The following is a 13991-nucleotide window of genomic DNA, read 5'->3' as shown; positions in this document are numbered from 1 at the left end:
TATCTGCAGCAAAGTATTTAGTAGCAAAGTAATATGGAGTAACGGTAACGGTGGCAAAAGTAACCGTAGCAGTTTGTAGTGATTGTAACGACAGTAGCAACGAAAGTAACTTAGCAAAGATCAATATGTGAAAAGCTCGTAGGCAATGGATCGACAATGATAATTGTGTTGGATGATATTCATCATGTAGGAGTCATAACCTAGGGTGACATGGAACTAGCTCCAATTCATCAATATAATGTAGGCATGCACTACAAAAAAAATCACTTCCGTGATAATATGTGTTTGTCATAGTAGGTCATGTTTCCTGTCATGCATGTACATCCATGATGATTTTATGACAGAATCAAGATAGTCATACCTATGATGTCGTAGAAGTGTTCCATGACAATATCAAAATTATCATCACAGAAGTATCCACTTCCATGACGATAAATGGCGCGTCATGGAAGTGCTTTCATCAAGGGTAACCGACATGTGGCATCCACCGTAATGGGTCGCCATTAAGCTATCCGGTTCTGGTTTGGATCTGATAACCCGTTAACAGCTGGGACCGATGAGGATTTTCCACGTGTAAAATTCTCATTGGCTATATGTTGTAGGGTGGAGACCCTAAGCATAGATCTTTCACGAATTGGAGGGGAATCCATGAAGAACACGAAGAACAAGAGGGGAAATCACAAGAAGAAAACACTCAAGAACAAGTCTAATCACACGTCCACTAGACTCATAATCACACAAGATCCACAAAGGTACAAGAACAACAAAGGGAAAGATACAAGGAAAAGTTCATCCCAAATCCAAAGGAGATGAGGTCTTGATGATCCCTAAGGATCTTCTCCAATGGAAGCCTTGAACTCCATGGAGTCTTCTCCCTCAAGAGGAAACCCACAAGGGGAGATACATGAGCTAAGCTCTAATGTCTAGTTCTAATCTTAGCTAACCCTAAAAACTGAGAGGAGCACGGAATATATAGTCTAGGGGCGAAAGGGTACGAGCCTCAGTGGTAACACGGGCTTTTTAGCCCAATTCGTAGTAAAACTGGGCCTACCGGACAGTCCGGTGGTAAGGACCGGACAGTCCGGTGAGGACAGACACATTTTCGTGTGCCACTGGGCTGTCCGCTGTGGGGACCGGACTGTCCAGTAGTGCAATTTTAGTGCAACCGGATTGTCCACTGTGGGGACCGGACTGTCCGGTAGTGCAATTTATGCATGCTTCCTTTTCTTCATCTTGACGCTTCCGGTCAGCTCTTGGGTCTTGGGGTCCTTCTCCTTGTCCTCCGGGAAGCTTCCTAGCTGCTTGGTGGCGGTTGCCATCATACCTAATGATGCACAATGTCCCATGGTGAGGTGGCAACCAAGTCCAATGGATATTCATGTAAATCTCTAAGAGGAGTGGGTTCACCTTAAGTCCGGTAGGTCCACTTGGGGCTTGAGGTGCTATGAAGGTGTACAAGGAGATGACCGTAGGATGCTCTGCATCATCCCCTTGTTGGGGAACGTAGCAGAAATTCAAAATTTTTCCTACGTAACACCAAGATCTATCTATGGAGAGACCAGCAACGAGTAGAAAGGGGAGTGCATCTACATACCCTTGTAGATCGCTAAGCGGAAGCGTTCAAGTGAACGGGGTTGATGGAGTCGTACTCGTCGTGATTCAGATCACCGATGATCAAGTGCCGAACGGACGGCACCTCCGCGTTCAACACACGTACAGCCCGGTGACGTCTCCCACGCCTTGATCCAGCAAGGAGAGAGGGAGAGGTTGAGGAAGACTCCATCCAACAGCAGCACAACGGCGTGGTGGTGGTGGAGGAGCGTGGCAATCCCGCAGGGCTTCGCCAAGCACCATGGGAGAAGAGGAGGAGGGAGAGGGGCAGGGCTGCACCAACGAGAGATCAAATCGCGTATTATGGGCAGCCCTAGGCCTCACTATATATAGGGGAGAGGGAGGAGGGTGCGCCCCCTCTAGGGTTCCCACCCTAGGGGGTGCGGCAGCCCTAGATGGGAAATGGGCGGCGGCCAAAGGGAGGATTCCCTCCCCCCCAAGGCACCTAGGAGGTGCCTTCCCCTCCTAGGACTCTTCCTTAGGGTTCCCCCTTCACCCTAGGCGCATGGGCCATGAGGGAAGTGGCGCCCCAGCCCACTTTGGGCTGGATCCCTTCCCACTTCAGCCCATGGGACCCTCCGGGATAGGTGGCCCCACCCGGTGGGCCCCCGGGACCCTTCCGGTGGTCCCGGTACAATACCGATGACCCCGAAACTTGTCCCGATGGCCGAAACAGGACTTCCTATATATAAATCTTTACCTCCGGACCATTCCGGAACTCCTCGTGACGTCCGGGATCTCATCCGGGACTCCGAACAACATTCGGTAACCACATACAAGCTTCCTTTATAACCCTAGCATCATCGAACCTTAAGTGTGTAGACCCTACGGGTTCGGGAGACATGCAGACATGACCGAGACATTCTCCAGTCAATAACCAACAGCGGGATCTGGATACCCATGTTGTCTCCCACATGTTCCACGATGATCTCATCGGATGAACCACGATGTCAAGGACTCAATCGATCCCGTATTCAATTCCCTTTGTCTATCGGTATGTTACTTGCCCGAGATTCGATCGTCGGTATACCGATACCTTGTTCAATCTTGTTACCGGCAAGTCACTTTACTCGTTCCGTAACACATCATCCCGTGATCAACTCCTTGGTCACATTGCGCATATGATGATGTCCTACCGAGTGGGCCCAGAGATACCTCTCCGTTTACACGGAGTGACAAATCCCAGTCTCGATCCGCATAAAACAATAGATACTTTCGGAGATACCTGTAGTGTACCTTTATAGTCACCCAGTTACATTGTGACGTTTGATACACCCAAGGCACTCCTACGGTATCCAGGAGTTACACGATCTCATGGTCAAAGGAAGAGATACTTGACATTGGCAAAGCTCTAGCAAACGAACTACACGATCTTTTGTGCTAGTCTTAGGATTGGGTCTTGTCCATCACATCATTCTCCTAATGATGTGATCCCGTTATCAACGACATCCAATGTCCATAGCCAGGAAACCATGACTATCTGTTGATCACAACGAGCTAGTCAACTAGAGGCTCACTAGGGACATATTGTGGTCTATGTATTCACATGTGTATTACGATTTCCGGATAATACAGTTATAGCATGAATAAAAGACAATTATCATGAACAAGGAAATATAATAATAATACTTTTATTATTGCCTCTAGAGCATATTTCCAACAGTCTCCCACTTGCACTAGAGTCAATAATCTAGTTCACATCGCCATGTGATTAACACTCACAGGTCACATCGCCATGTGACTAATACCCAAGAGTTTACTAGAATCAGTAGTCTAGTTCACATAACTATGTGATTAATACTCAATGAGTTTTATGTTTGATCATGTTGCTTGTGAGAGAGGTTTTAGTCAACGGGTCTGAACCTTTCAGATCCGTGTGTGCTTTACAAATCTCTATGTCATCTCCTAGATGCAGCTACCACGCTCTATTTGGAGCTATTCCAAATAACTGTTCTACTTTGAGCTATTCTAAATTATTGCTCCATTATATGTATCCGGTCTCTCTACTCAGAGCTATCCGGATAGGTGTCAAGCTTGCATCGTCGTAACCTTTACGACGAACTCTTTTACCACCTCCATAATCGAGAAAATTCCTTAGTCCACTAGTTACTAAGGATAACTTTGACCGCTGTCCTATGATCCATTCATGGATCACTCTTGTACCCCTTGACTGACTCATGGCAAGGCACACTTTCGGTGCGGTACACAGCATAGCATACTGTAGAGCCTACGTCTAAAGCATAGGGGACGACCTTCATCCTTTCTCTCTTTTCTGCCGTGGTCGAGCTTTAAGTCTTAACTTCGTACCTTACAACTCAGGCAAGAACTCCTTCTTTGACTGGTCCATCTTGAACACCTTCAAGATCATGTCAAGGTATGTGCTCATTTGAAAGTATTATTAAGCATTTTGATCTATCCTTATAGATCTTGATGCTCAATGTTCAAGTAGCTTAATCCAGGTTTTCTATTGAAAAACACCTTTCAAATAACCCTATATGCTTTCTAGAAATTCTACATCATCTCTGATCATCAATATGTCAATAACATATACTCATTAGAAATTCTATAGTGCTCCCACTCACTTCTTTGGAAATATAAGTTTCTCATAAACTTTGTACAAATCCAAAATCTTTGATCATCATCAAAGCATACATTCCAACTCCGAGATGCTCACTCCAGTCCTTAGAAGGATTGCCGGAGCTTTGCATACTTATTAGCATCTTTCGGGATTGACAAAACCTTCCGGTTGTATCACATACAACCTTTCCTCAATAAAATCGTCGAGGAAACAATGTTTTGACATCCTATCTGCAAGATTTCATAAATAATGCAGTAATCGCTAATATAATTCCAACAGACTCTTAGCATCGCTACGAGTGAGAAAATCTCATCGTAGTCAACTCCTTGAACTTGTCGGAAAACATCTTAACGACAAGTCGAGCTTTCTTAATGGTGACATTTACCATCATTGTCCGTCTTCCTTTTGAAATCCATCTGTACTCATTAGCCTTACGACCATCGAGCCGTTCTGTCAAAGTCTACACTTTGTTTTCATACATGGATCCTCTCTCGGATTTTATGGCCTCAAGCCATTTATCGGAATCCGGGCCCACCATCGCTTCTCCATAGCTCGTAGGTTCATTGTCGTCTAGCAACATGACTTCCAAGACAGGATTACCGTACCACTCTGAAGTAGTACATATCCTTGTCACCCTACGAGGTACGGCAGTGATTTGATCTGAAACTTCATGATCAATATCATAAGCTTCCACTTCAATTGGTGTAGGTGCCACGGGAACAACTTCCTGTGCCCTGCTACACACTGGTTGAAGTGATGGTTCAATAACCTCATCAAGTCTCCACCATCCTCCCACTCAACTCTTTCGAGAGAAACTTTTCCTCGAGAAAGGACCCGATTCAAGAAACAATCCATATTGCTTTCGGATCTGAATTAGGAGGTATACCCAACTGTTTTGGGTTTCCTATGAAGATGCATTTTATCCGCTTTGGGTTCGAGCTTATCAACCTGAAACTTTTTCATATAAGCGTCGCAGCCCCAAACTTTTAAGAAACGACAACTTAGGTTTCTCTAAACCATAATTCATACGGTGTCATCTCAATGGAATTACGTGGTGCCCTATTTAAAGTGAATGTGGTTGTCTCTAATGCCTAACCCATGAACGATAGTGGTAATTCGATAAGAGACATCATGGTACGCACCATATCCAATAGGGTGCAACTATGATGTTCGGACACACCATCACATTATGGTGTTTCAGGCGGTATTAATTGCGAAACAATTTCCACAATGTCTTAATTGTGTGACAAAACTCGTAACTTAGATATTCATCTCTATGATCATATCATAGACATTTTATCCTCTTGTCACAATGATCTTCTACTTCACTCTGAAATTATTTGAACCATTCAATAATTCAGACTTGTGTTTCATCAAGTAAATATTCTCAACATCTACTCGAATCATCTGTGAAGTAAGAACATAACGATATTCACTGCATGCCTCAGCACTCATTGGACTGCACACATCAAAATGTGTTACTTCCAACAAGTTGCTATCTTGTTCCATCTTACTGAAAACGAGGCTTTTCAGTCATCTTGCCCATGTGGTATGATTTGCATATCTCAAGTGATTCAAAATCAAGTGAGTCCAAACGGTCCATTTGCATGGAGTTTCTTCATGCATATACACCAATAGACATGGTTCGCATGTCTCAAACTTTTCAAAACGAGTGAGTCCAAAGATCCATCAACATGGAGCTTCTTCATGCGTTTTATACCAATTTGACTTACATGGCAGTGCCACAAGTAAGTGGTACTATCATTACTATCTTATATCTTTTGGTATGAAAATGTGTATCACTACGATCGAGATTCAATAAACCATTCAGGTTTAATACTAATCTTGATGGTAGAGGGAGCGTGCGATGCTTGATCACATCTAGCTTGGAAAAACTTCCAACACATATCGTCAGCTCACCTTTAGCTAGTCTCCGTTTATTCCGTAGCTTTTATTTCGAGTTACTAACACTTAGCAACTGAACCGGTATCTAATACCCTGGTGCTACTAGGAGTACTAGTAAAGTACACATTAACATAATGTATACTTCTATCGACCTTGCCAGCCTTCTCATTTACCAAGTATCTAGGGTAATCCTGCTCCAGTGGTTGTTCCCCTTATTACAGAAGCACTTAGTCTCGGGTTTGGGTTCAACCTCGGGTTTCATCATTAGAGCAGCAGCTGATTTGCCGTTTCATGAAGTATCCCTTCTTGCCCTTGCCCTTCTTGAAACTAGTGGTTTTACTAACCATCAACGATTGATGCTCCCTTTTGATTTCTACTTTCGCGGAGTCAAACATCGCGAATATCTCAAGGATCATCATATATGTCCTTGATATATTATAGTTCATCACGAAGCTCTAGTAGCTTGGTGGTAATGACTTCGGAGGAACAATCACTATTTCATCTGGAAGATCAACTCCCACTTGATTCAAGTGATTGTTGCACTCAGACAATCTGAGCACAAGCTCAACAATTGAGCTTCTCTCCTTAGTTTGCAGGCTAAGAAAATCGTCGGAGGTCTTATACCTCTTGACGTGGGCATGAGCCTGAAATCCCAATTTCAGCCCTTGAAACATCTCATATGTTCCGCGATGTTTCGAAAAACATCTTTGGTGCCTCAACTCTAAACCGTTTAACTGAACTATCACGTAGTTATCAAAACGTGTATGTTCGGTGTTCGAAACATCCACAAACGATGTTGGGGGTTCAGCACACTAAGCGGTGCATTAAGGACATAAGCTTTCTACTGATCGCATAATCGCTACTGTCAACTTTCAACTATATTTTCTCTAGGAACATATCTAAAACAGTAGAACTAAAGCGCGAGCTACGACATAATTTGCAAAAAGGTCTTTTGACTATGTTCAAGATAATTAAGTTCATCTTATGAACTCCCACTCAGATAGACATCCCTCTGGTCATCTAAGTGATTACATGATCCGAGTCAACTAGGCCGTGTCCGATCATCACGTGAGACGGACTAGTCATCATCGGTGAACATCTTCATGTTGATCGTATCTGCTATACGACTCATGCTCGACCTTTCGGTCTCCGTGTTCCGAGGCCATGTCTGCACATGCTAGGCTCGTCAAGTTAACCCTAAGTGTTTTCGCTGTGTAAAACTGTCTTACACCCGTTGTATGTGAACGTAAGAATCCATCACACCCGATCATCACGTGGTGCTTAGAAGCGACGAACTGTAGCAACGGTGCACAGTTAGGGGAGAACACTTCTTGAAATTTTGTAAGGGATCATCTTATTTACTACCGTCGTCCTAAGTAAACAAGATGCATAAACATGATAAACATCACATGCAATCAAATAGTGACATGATATGGCCAATATCATTTTGCTCCTTTTGATCTTCATCTTCGGGGCTCCATGATCATCATCGTCACCGGCATGACACCATGATCTCCATCATCATGATCTCCATCATCGTGTCTTCATGAAGTTGTCACGCCAACGACTACTTCTACTTCTATGGCTAACGCGTTTAGCAATAAAGTAAAGTAAGTTACATGGCGTTCTTCAATGACACGCATGTCATACAAAAATAAAGACAACTCCTATGGCTCCTGCCGGTTGTCATACTCATCGACATGCAAGTCGTGAATCCTATTACAGGAACATGATCAATCTCATACATCACATATATCATTCATCACATCCTTTTGGCCATATCACATCACATAGCATACCCTGCAAAAACAAGTTAGACGTCCTCTAATTGTTGTTGCATGTTTTACGTGGCTGCTATGGGTTTCTAGCAAGAACGTTTCTTACCTACGCAAAACCACAACGTGATATGCCAATTGCTATTTACCCTTCATAAGGACCCTTTTCATCGAATCCGTTCCGACTAAAGTGGGAGAGACTGGCACCCGCTAGCCACCTTATGCACCAAGTGCATGTCAATCGGTGGAACCTGTCTCACGTAAGAGTACGTGTAAGGTCGGTCCGGGCCGCTTCATCCCACAATACCGTCGAAACAAGATTGGACTAGTAACGGTAAGCATATTGAACAACATCAACGCCCACAACTACTTTGTGTTCTACTCGTGCAAAGAATCTACGCAATAGACCTAGCTCTGATACCACTGTTGGGGAACGTAGCAGAAATTCAAAAATTTTCCTACGTAACACCAAGATCTATCTATGGAGAGACCAGCAACGAGTAGAAAGGGGAGTGCATCTACATACCCTTGTAGATCGCTAAGCGGAAGCGTTCAAGTGAACGGGGTTGATGGAGTCGTACTCGTCGTGATTCAGATCACCGATGATCAAGTGCCGAACGGACGGCACCTCCGCGTTCAACACACGTACAGCCCGGTGACGTCTCCCACGCCTTGATCCAGCAAGGAGAGAGGGAGAGGTTGAGGAAGACTCCATCCAACAGCAGCACAACGGCGTGGTGGTGGTGGAGGAGCGTGGCAATCCCGCAGGGCTTCGCCAAGCACCATGGGAGAAGAGGAGGAGGGAGAGGGGCAGGGCTGCACCAACGAGAGATCAAATCGCGTATTATGGGCAGCCCTAGGCCTCACTATATATAGGGGAGAGGGAGGAGGGTGCGCCCCCTCTAGGGTTCCCACCCTAGGGGGTGCGGCAGCCCTAGATGGGAAATGGGCGGCGGCCAAAGGGAGGATTCCCTCCCCCCCAAGGCACCTAGGAGGTGCCTTCCCCTCCTAGGACTCTTCCTTAGGGTTCCCCCTTCACCCTAGTCGCATGGGCCATGAGGGAAGTGGCGCCCCAGCCCACTTTGGGCTGGATCCCTTCCCACTTCAGCCCATGGGACCCTCCGGGATAGGTGGCCCCACCCGGTGGGCCCCCGGGACCCTTCCGGTGGTCCCGGTACAATACCGATGACCCCGAAACTTGTCCCGATGGCCGAAACAGGACTTCCTATATATAAATCTTTACCTCCGGACCATTCCGGAACTCCTCGTGACGTCCGGGATCTCATCCGGGACTCCGAACAACATTCGGTAACCACATACAAGCTTCCTTTATAACCCTAGCGTCATCGAACCTTAAGTGTGTAGACCCTACGGGTTCGGGAGACATGCAGACATGACCGAGACATTCTCCAGTCAATAACCAACAGCGGGATCTGGATACCCATGTTGGCTCCCACATGTTCCACGATGATCTCATCGGATGAACCATGATGTCAAGGACTCAATCGATCCCGTATTCAATTCCCTTTGTCTATCGGTATGTTACTTGCCCGAGATTCGATCGTCGGTATACCGATACCTTGTTCAATCTCGTTACCGGCAAGTCACTTTACTCGTTCCGTAACACATCATCCCGTGATCAACTCCTTGGTCACATTGCGCATATGATGATGTCCTACCGAGTGGGCCCAGAGATACCTCTCCGTTTACACGGAGTGACAAATCCCAGTCTCGATCCGCATAAAACAATAGATACTTTCGGAGATACCTGTAGTGTACCTTTATAGTCACCCAGTTACGTTGTGACGTTTGATACACCCAAGGCACTCCTACGGTATCCAGGAGTTACACGATCTCATGGTCAAAGGAAGAGATACTTGACATTGGCAAAGCTCTAGCAAACGAACTACACGATCTTTTGTGCTAGTCTTAGGATTGGGTCTTGTCCATCACATCATTCTCCTAATGATGTGATCCCGTTATCAACGACATCCAATGTCCATAGCCAGGAAACTATGACTATCTGTTGATCACAACGAGCTAGTCAACTAGAGGCTCACTAGGGACATATTGTGGTCTATGTATTCACATGTGTATTACGATTTCCGGATAATACAGTTATAGCATGAATAAAAGACAATTATCATGAACATGGAAATATAATAATAATACTTTTATTATTGCCTCTAGGGCATATTTCCAACACCCCTCCCCCTTGGGAAAGATCCGACCTCAGATCGAAAACCAAATCACCATGGGAAAGGGATGGCTTCACCGTGTGGGAGTAGAAGATCACCAAGTACCCATCATCTTCAAGCTCGGAAAGGGCACCCTCCAATGTCGCACCATCTAGTGATTCCTTCAAAAGGGGCAAAGACAACAAACACTTGGAAAAACAAATGTGGTTAGCGTTAGCGCAAAACCAAGCATTCAAGAGGTGATTCACCAAACAAGTGTCGTCATCACAAAGCATATGGTGTGACAAAGGATTTTTATATGGCATGTAAGCATATCAATCGAGCACAAGCAAAGATATCATGGGGACAAGCATGTAAGTGTGAGGTAGTGATGCACATATGTTGGACAAGTGAATAAGCATCTACCTCAAGGTCATAGCAAACATGGGCAAAGCGCTCAAAGAAAGGTCTATGGTAGGCATAGGAATCATTCACAACACCAAATAAAATGAAGTGTCTAAACACATGGGTCAAGTGCAAGACAATCCAAGCATAATGTGCATAGGGTGTAGGGAATATAATATGGCACTGAACACAATAGAAAGATCAATCATTCATCATGTGTGAGGCAATCAAGTCAAGCATGTGACAAGCAATGGGACATGGCATATGTGAAGAAATGATATTGGTGCAACCAACCATATGATAGTAGCAAGTAGTCCAAGAATTGGATGCAACACACAAGGTGTATATGTCATGAGGCATGGAAATGTGGAAATCGTTGGTGAAAGCAATATCTTGAATATGTGTGCAAATGGTGCAAGCAACACATGAAGTATGATCCACAATATCCAAGCTCAAGAATGATGTCACCTTGAAAGCGTGTCCTTGTGCATTCGTCACAATGCCGAAGTGGTAGGAAATGCGGTGTAGAAGCGAGTCGTGGTAGAATGTATGTGGCTCGCTCTCAAGAGCTCGAATGGTCAACTCACGTGAAGTGGAAGTCTACACAAAGTCCAAGTATCCTACACATTGACACAACAAAACAAAGAACGTATGCGCAGGGTAGATAAACACATCATCCATCATGATGGTTCTCTTCTCTTGCACATAACCATTAGAAGAAAAAGTGCATGAGTAATATGATGCAACAATGGCGATATTCATGGCACTAGGTATATGGTGCAAAGAAGTAAGACAAGCAAGCTTCACAAGTAATATGTCAAAATCTCGAAACATATGTGAGAATTCTATGGGGGCAATCTCATGAGCAAGACTATAAGCATTTTTGCGCTCAATACATGGCAAGCCATCTAGCATGAGAGAGGCAACACACGGAGATATATGACAAGAAGCAATATGAATCATGTGCAAAGCATATAGATGGTTGTCATCAACCACATGAAATGAGCAAGTATGAATCATGGGTGATGCAACATAAGCAAGCATCTCAACCAAGTCGTGCAAACTAGTGGAGCGAAGATGCAACACACTAGAGTAAATCATGGCAATCATGTCATGTGAGCAAATAACAGGCATAAACAATGCACATGACATGTCACAAGCAAGAACAGAAATCAAGATCATAGTATCATGATAGGGGTGGGTTGTTGCAAATATGCCCTAGAGGCAATAATAAATTAGTCATTATTATATTTCCTTGTTCATGATAATCGTTTATTATCCATGCTATAATTGTATTGATAGGAAACACAGATACATGTGTGGATACATAGACAACACCATGTCCCTAGTAAGCCACTAGTTGACTAGCTCGTTGATCAATGGATGGTTACGGTTTCCTAACCATGGACATTAAGATGTCGTTGATAACGGGATCACATCATTAGGAGAATGATGTGATGGACAAGACCCAATCCTAAGCCTAGCACAAAGATCGTAGTTCGTATGCTAAAGCTTTTCTAATGTCAAGTATCATTTCCTTAGACCATGAGATTGTGCAACTCCCGGATACCGTAGGAATGCTTTGGGTGTACCAAACGTCACAACGTAACTGGGTGGCTATAAAGGTGCACTACAGGTATCTCCGAAAGTGTCTGTTGGGTTGGCACGAATCGAGACTGGGATTTGTCACTCCGTGTAAACGGAGAGGTATCTCTGGGCCCACTCGGTAGGACATCATCATAATGTGCACAATGTGACCAAGGGGTTGATCACGGGATGATGTGTTACGGAACGAGTAAAGAGACTTGCCGGTAACGAGATTGAACAAGGTATCAGGAAACCGACGATCGAATCTCGGGCAAGTACAATACCGCTAGACAAAGGGAATTGTATACGGGATCGATTGAGTCCTTGACATCGTGGTTCATCCGATGAGATCATCATAGAACATGTGGGAGCCAACATGGGTATCCAGATCCCGCTGTTGGTTATTGACCGGAGAACGTCTCGGTCATGTCTACATGTCTCCCGAACCCGTAGGGTCTACACACTTAAGGTTCGATGACACTAGGGTTATAAAGGAAGTTTGTATGTGGTTACCGAATGTTGTTCAGAGTCCCGGATGAGATCCCGGACGTCACGAGGAGTTCCGGAATGGTCCGGAGGTAAAGATTTATATATGGGAAGTCCTGTTTTGGTCACCGGAAAAGTTTCGGGTTTTTCCGGTAACGTACCGGGACCACCGGGAGGGTCCCAGGGGTCCACCAAGTGGGGCCACCAACCCCGGAGGGCTGCATGGGCCAAGTGTGGGAGGGAACCAGCCCCAGGTGGGCTGGTGCGCCCCCCACAAGGGGCCCAAGGTGCAAGGGAGAGTGGGAGGGGGCAAACCCTAGGGCAGATGGGCCCTAAGGCCCACCCCAGGTGCGCCTCCCCTCTCTCCCCCTCTGGCCGCCGCCCAGATGGCATCTGGGGGCTGCCGCCACCCTTGGGGAGGGAACCCTAGAGGGGCGCAGCCCCCTCCCCTCCCCCTATAAATACTTGAGGCTTGGGGGCTGCCCAACACATGAGTTTCTCCCTCTATTGGCGCAGCCCTACCTCTCTTACTCCTCCTCTCCCGTGGTGCTTGGCGAAGCCCTGCAGGATTGCCACGCTCCTCCATCACCACCACGCCGTTGTGCTGCTGCTGGATGGAGTCTTCCTCAACCTCTCCCTCTCACCTTGCTGGATCAAGGCATGGGAGACGTCATCGGGCTGTACGTGTGTTGAACGCGGAGGTGCCGTCCGTTCGGCACTAGGATCTTCGGTGATTTGGATCACGACGAGTACGACTCCTTCAACCCCGTTCTCTTGAACGCTTCTGCTTAGCGATCTACAAGGGTATGTAGATGCACTCTCCTTCCCCTCGTTGCTGGTTTCTCCATAGATAGATCTTGGTGACACGTAAGAAAATTTTGAATTTCTGCTACGTTCCCCAATAGTGGCATCATGAGCTAGGTCTATTGCATAGATTCTTTGCACGAGTAGAACACAAAGTAGTTGTGGGCGTTGATTTTGTTCAATATGCTTACCGTTACTAGTCCAATCTTGTTTCGACGGTATTGTGGGATGAAGCGGCCCGGACTGACCTTACACGTACACTTACGTGAGACAGGTTCCACCGACTGACATGCACTTGGTGCATAAGGTGGCTAGTGGGTGCCAGTCTCTCCCACTTTAGTCGGAACGGATTCGATGAAAAGGGTCCTTATGAAGGGTAAATAGCAATTGACATATCACGTTGTGGTTTTTGCGTAGGTAAGAAACGTTCTTGCTAGAAACCCATAGCAGCCACGTAAAACATGCAAATAACAATTAGAGGACGTCTAACTTGTTTTTGCAGGGTATGCTATGTGATGTGATATGGCCAAGAAGAATGTGATGAATATATGTGATGTATGAGATTGATCATGTTCTTGTAATAGGAATCACGACTTGCATGTCGATGAGTATGACAACCGGCAGGAGACATAGGAGTTTTCTTAATTTATTGTATGACCTGCG

Source organism: Triticum dicoccoides, chromosome 3B, assembly GCF_002162155.2.
Source record: "Triticum dicoccoides isolate Atlit2015 ecotype Zavitan chromosome 3B, WEW_v2.0, whole genome shotgun sequence".
Lineage (NCBI taxonomy): Eukaryota > Viridiplantae > Streptophyta > Magnoliopsida > Poales > Poaceae > Triticum > Triticum dicoccoides.
Note: the sequence above shows the minus strand (reverse complement) of the source record.